This window comes from Oncorhynchus mykiss, chromosome 16 (assembly GCF_057628025.1).
Source record: "Oncorhynchus mykiss isolate SJ-2025 chromosome 16, ASM5762802v1, whole genome shotgun sequence".
Classification (NCBI taxonomy): domain Eukaryota; kingdom Metazoa; phylum Chordata; class Actinopteri; order Salmoniformes; family Salmonidae; genus Oncorhynchus; species Oncorhynchus mykiss.
This window is the reverse complement of record NC_143037.1, coordinates 72,997,417-73,003,416: the sequence shown is the minus strand read 5'-3', so window position 1 is coordinate 73,003,416 and position 6,000 is coordinate 72,997,417. Positions and strand designations below refer to the sequence as shown.

Here is a 6,000-nt window from a genome sequence, read left to right as displayed (position 1 = left end):
CATTTTAATAAGCTTTTTTTTTATTTTTACAATTTTAAAACATCTATAGGCCACTTCAAATTATATTTCGAAGAGTTACTTAATGAAATTACATGAATTATGAATAATTCCACAAACTTTAATCTCTATATATATTTCTAAATGATTCGTTCAGTATTATAAAACATAAACATAAACGAATAAACAGACCAATATGAATAAAGCAATGAGTGTAATTACTTGCAAAGCACAGAAGTAGGCTATTAGTTAGTCAAACATAGGCTACCTACAGGCCTATACACTTTCCTCTGGATATAATCCATGTGTAATGGTTGATTAAGCAATATTGTCCAAATATTTGAGATAGGTGTTTTGACATAAAACACGTCTTTATTCAATACATATGCCTCACTTATCATATTCACCACAAACAATTCCAAATCAATAGGCTATAATAAAATTGACATCGAAAATAACATTAATATTCTTCAAACATATAGGCCTAGTGATCAGAATAATATATAGATTATAATTATTATACATGTGAAATTGTAATATAAATGCTTATTTATCTTGCTTTGTTTACCAATTTATTTATTATCATATTAAGTCTGTCTAAAGTTTAAATATCTCTGTTAGTTATGTAGGGTAGACTGCAGTTGAATCAATTATATATTGCCATAACAGTTATTGGGGAAAAACCAGTCAATCTAGCGACAAAAAGAGTAATCTGCATGTCCCTAGTAAAAAAAAGTTTGCGAAAGTGGCCTGACGTCACACTCCCACAATGCTCGCGCCCCTTAACTCTGCTGCAGCCTCAGAGCGAGACAGACAAACTCAGGCCCAGAATATAGAAAAATTATTGAAAAATTTTGAAAAAAATAATAAAACAACAGATCGAGGGGAGAAAGACCGTGAAAGGTGGCGTGGGGTCTCCCACCGTAGGTTTGCGAAAAGTCGGTGATGGAATGTTACCGGGGTTCCATGAGAAATTGACTAATGCGGCGCTGGAAACTTTTTGGTGGGTAACTGCTCGTTTTTTTTGTAAGATCTCATAATGTGGCTGCACGTTCTGATGTGTGCATGTTTTGTTTAATAAGATTTCAGATTATTAAAGCAACTTTCTTCAATGATAATCGATAGATTGACGTTCACGACATTTTAATTAACACGGATCTGTTGTAGATGTTCTGCAATCGGACATGTTTTAATTTAGCTTATTTTGTGGAAGTATGTAAGCGTCGGGGTATTTAATTTTTAATTACCCGATCGTCTCTTCGCTCGAAGCTGTGTCGATAAATGTGTTACAAATGTAAATCATTTAAGTTGTAAACATTATGCATTGTGTCAATGATGGCTTTGGGAATGATGATTGATGTTCGGTGCAAGTTTTCTGCGTATGGCAGAATTTTAAACAATTTCCGAATATTTATGGTGGTGAGCATGCTACTGCAGAAGAGCGAGTGAGATAGAAGAGGGGACGTCCCTGTTGTATTTGAAAGAGTAAACAACTCTGAAAAAAAGTACCTACACATGTCACTTTCGATGTATCCTTATTCGTGGAAGTTGTTGCTTGATTTCTAGGCGCTCAAAAGGCGTCACATTATAGAAGTGAAGAACTATTTCAGTGTTTTCCTTCGACTGTTCGTCCATGCTGTAATGGCTTGTGTCATTTGTTTTTGTCGCTGATCGGATGTTTCTGGCGGATTGAGGGGCTATGCGACTTTTGTGTCTCTTGCCTTGTATGTTCCTTGTAAGGGCTACATAATATCCCTTTGGAAGGGGGCAGGGTTATGTTATGGATGTGGGGGCTCAGCTCATTTAATTTCATATGCACACTAATACATTTGTGATTGTTTTTGCTGTTTTGTTGTTCTGTTGTTGAACTTTGCTATTTCGTTTCTAACTGTTTCGTCAAACAACATTAGGCTCTAAGAAAAAAAACACATTCTGAGAAGCAGAATGTCAGCAGTGGATAATCTATTTAAATAGTTTGAATATTTTAGACATTAGGCCTACTTTTGTATTTGGAAGTGTTTTAGATCACTTTCGTGTTTTGATGTAGCCTACATTATACACGCAAACCCTAACCCTAATTATTATGTCAAGGATCAAAATATTAGTCTAATATTACGTGCATTACGTTGTAACAACAGAGAACGTAGTGTGCTGATAGATACGCTGTTTGATTAGTTGTCATCAATTGGACCAACCCACGTTGCAATAACAGAATGGAGCCTGAAACATTGAGCAACATGTCAAAACTCCTGTGACTTAGTGCCTGTTTGGAAACTCCAGTTTACTTTTAGTATTTCCAGTAATTTTGACGTTACTAAACTAGTCTACTTTATTATTAGGCTGCTAACTGCTTATTGAGTGTTCGACGACCTATACAGGCTATGCTTTCCGCGTGAAAGTAAGGCTAACATACTTGCTTTAAAGTAAGCCTTTAGTTACAATGTTACTTCATTTGGCAACAGTGTTGCTTCATTTGGCAACATTGTATGCTAAATAAACAACACGCGTCCTTGAAAAATGAAACAGCCTAATGTAGGCTACATTTATGGTTAGTTAGCCCAATGTCTAGCCCAGCCTTCCTACTAATCACCACCAAGTCTTGGAGGCAACAACAAAAAATCCTCCTCGCCGCCATGGCAGGTCTGACACGAGCATGCTCCCTCCGTCAAGGCCTCACTTCCACTGCCTCGAGACACATAATAAGGAAATGGAAGTGAGAACGTCACGAGACAATGCTTTTGTTATTGACAATAACAGTACAAGTACAAGTTGAGACGCATATGTAGTTTGTTGTTTTTCCACATTATTTCTGTGTGAGTATACCCCCCAAAAAAGACCCAAATTCTTGACAGCAAGACTTAGATCAAACTAAAGTTTTTTTTAAACTACAACAACAACAAAAAAAACGTGTTAACATGATGCACGTGTATGCTACAAAGTCATATTGAATAGATACATATATTGTGGCTATAGTCTACTTCTGCAAAAGTATATTTGTAACTCCACAACAGATTAACTACGTTCCCCCCCCCTCTCCAATAGTCAAAACTAACCATTGTGACTAGGACAATTTGAACAGAAATGTTTATTTACACATTTCAAAGTTAACAGCTTTTAGAAGCACATGTTCTTTGTGGAAAATACAGTTTATGACTTACAAATAACTTGGTAATATCATATTACATTTGACTCAATAGATTGTTTTTTTTTCTCACCCTTGTTTATGTAGATAAAGATAACTACGCTTTCTTTAGCAGTAGTGAAGTTGTCATGGATAAACATTTGGAAACACTATAGTCAAACATCTTCTTCTGATTACCTTACACATGAATTTAGCCCGTGTGGTTGGAAGGCAACAATCTACATGTTTGCCTTGGTGATCGAGAAATGTGTTTGCGTGTATGTGTGTGGTGGAGGGAGGGAGGTCTCCTCTCTTCCTCTGGAAATGTCCCACAATCCCCTTCACCTCTGTGGGTATGAGGCTGATTTCCATGAGAAAAGGTTAATGGGAAGGAGAGGGCACATGGCAGTTAATAACCAGAGGAGAACAGGAACATCTCTGATACTATTCTTTGTATTTCTTCACCTTCTGGGGAGGTGAAGGGGATTGTGGGACATATCCAGAGGAGTGGCGAGGAGTGGGGACAGTGGGTTCATGTGAGAATGGATGTTAGCATCAGGGCGGCAACAAGATTGTTCTATTTGTTATTTTCTCAGCATGAGAACAACACTCAGATTGGGAGCCTGAGAACTGCTGCGGATCATGGGCATCAGTGGCAGTCTGTCTCTCAAAATGTGTGCGCGTGCGCGTCAACCCGAGAAGGCAAAGATTATTTATTTGTGTTACGCAACGTTTCGCACACAGTAGCCGGGCTGACTGTTGAACCCTGTGGTTGTTTAGGTCACTCCAACTCAGCCCATAAAACTGGAAAAGGATGAAGAGGGTGAGGGAGACGGAGATAACATCAGAGCCATGTTCACAGGGCTAATATCACTCCCCAACAGATCCCCTGTGAGAGCTGCTGAACAGTCCACCAACATAGAGATAGATACCCATCTGTCAGGGTCAAAACGTAGCGATGGGCAACATGATTCATCACACAAACAATTCTGTTGTGTTTATTTCATCAATGTAGTTATGGAATCATCTTATTCTAAGATTCAGTTAAGATGTGACGTTTTTAATGTTTGGATAGCACAGTTTTATTTTCCTAAAGCGTTTGTCACTCCCCTGATTCTTCTGTCAGCTTTGTTTCTGATTCCAAGCTGTTCAATACCTGTTATTGTAACCTTTTAGTTATGGGTAAGCTACTGCCTGTTATTTCATTTTGGCGAAGACAAGAGTTGGTGAAACATGAGAACGCTCTCAGAATGAATGCCGTTGCTGCCCTCAGGACATGATCCAGCCAGTTTTCCTTCAATTCTCAAAGAGGTTTTAGAACATTCTTTCATGGCATTGCCATGGCAGAGAGAAGAGTGATGCTGTCTGTCTGGATTAAAGACTGACAGGAAGCAGAACTCCTGTAAGCATATGAGAACACACGTGTATACAGGCACGACGCTCACATGCAAGCACACGCACACACACACGGACACGCGCCACGCAAGGACACACACATCACGCAAGGACACACACACTCATATGTAAGCATGTGTTCTTACATACAAGTGTCGGATCTTAATTTGAGCCAGTTTGCTACAGCAGGAAAGTAATCCTGCAGCAACAGGATATAATAATTATTATGTGAATTATAATTAATGGACATTCTTGTAGGGGTTGATACATTTTTTCTTCAGGGCATATCAAGACTAACATTTTAAAGTGGAAATGACAAACTTCAGAAGTCTTTTTTAACCTGGAATACACTAGAAGTTTGCATTTCCTGCTGTGCAGTAAAATTCTCAGCAACAAAAGAGTGATCAAATTAGAATCCTACATCTGTACACTCATAAACACATGACACACTCGGCCACATACACATTTACTCACATACAATACATGCAGAGTGGTAGACGTTTCTTTGAGCCCTTGCAGTGTGCCTGTCTGAAACGGTAAGAGGACGCTACATGCTTGAACCACATACTGCCACTTTTCCTTGTGGAACTTTTTCTGGGAAGAACGGGGCAGCTGTGGCTTTTCAGGACCTAGTTCCATCCATCATAAAGCACCCATGGTTTACACACACTTACACCCCTCCTTTCCCCCTGTCTCTCGGTCTCTCTGTCTCTCTGTCTGTCTGTCTGTCTGTCTCTTTGTCTCTCTCTCTCTCTCTATCTCTCTCTCTCTGTCCTCCTCCATCCATCTCATCCAAAGACTGGGGCTTACACCCCTCCTTTCCCTCTGTCTCTCTGTCTCCCTCTCTCTCTCTGTCCTCCTCCATCCATCTCATCCAAAGACTGGGGCTTACACCCCTCCTTTCCCTCTGTCTCTCTCCGTCCTCCTCCATCCATCTCATCCAAAGACTGGGGCTTACACCCCTCCTTTCCCTCTGTCTCTCTCCCTCTCTCCGTCCTCCTCCATCCATCTCATCCAAAGACTGGGGCTTACACCCCTCCTTTCCTCCTGTCTCTCTCTCTCTCTCTCTCTGTCCTCCTCCATCCATCTCATCCAAAGACTGGGGCTTACACCCCTCCTTTCCCTCTGTCTCTCTGTCTCTCTCCCTCCCTCTCTCCGTCCTCCTCCATCCATCTCATCCAAAGACTGGGGCTTACACCCCTCCTTTCCCTCTGTCTCTCTCCGTCCTCCTCCATCCATCTCATCCAAAGACTGGAGCTTACACCCCTCCTTTCCCTCTGTCTCTCTCCGTCCTCCTCCATCCATCTCATCCAAAGACTGGGGCTTACACCCCTCAGGGCCACTTCCTCCATGGTCTCTTATCTAGATTTATTGCCTGTCTTTTCTTTCTGCAGTAAACACATTGTTGGTTTTAGGGGGCTTCGCTGTAAGTCCATTGTTTGAATAAGAGTTTAAACCTCAAAACACACTGGAGCGTCTCAAGGTTC

General features: G+C 40.6%; 1 protein-coding gene across 1 annotated transcript in view; it reads left to right on the top strand.

The window, feature by feature from the left end:
- The first annotated feature begins 763 nt into the window (after positions 1-763).
- LOC118936543 (zinc finger protein PLAGL2) overlaps positions 764-6,000 on the top strand; it is a 49,514-nt gene continuing 44,277 nt past the window's right edge. Inside the window, exon 1 of the mRNA XM_036947683.2 lies at positions 764-1,000. The gene's annotated coding sequence lies outside the window, so the exon portion shown is untranslated. The remainder of the gene's footprint in view (positions 1,001-6,000) is intronic.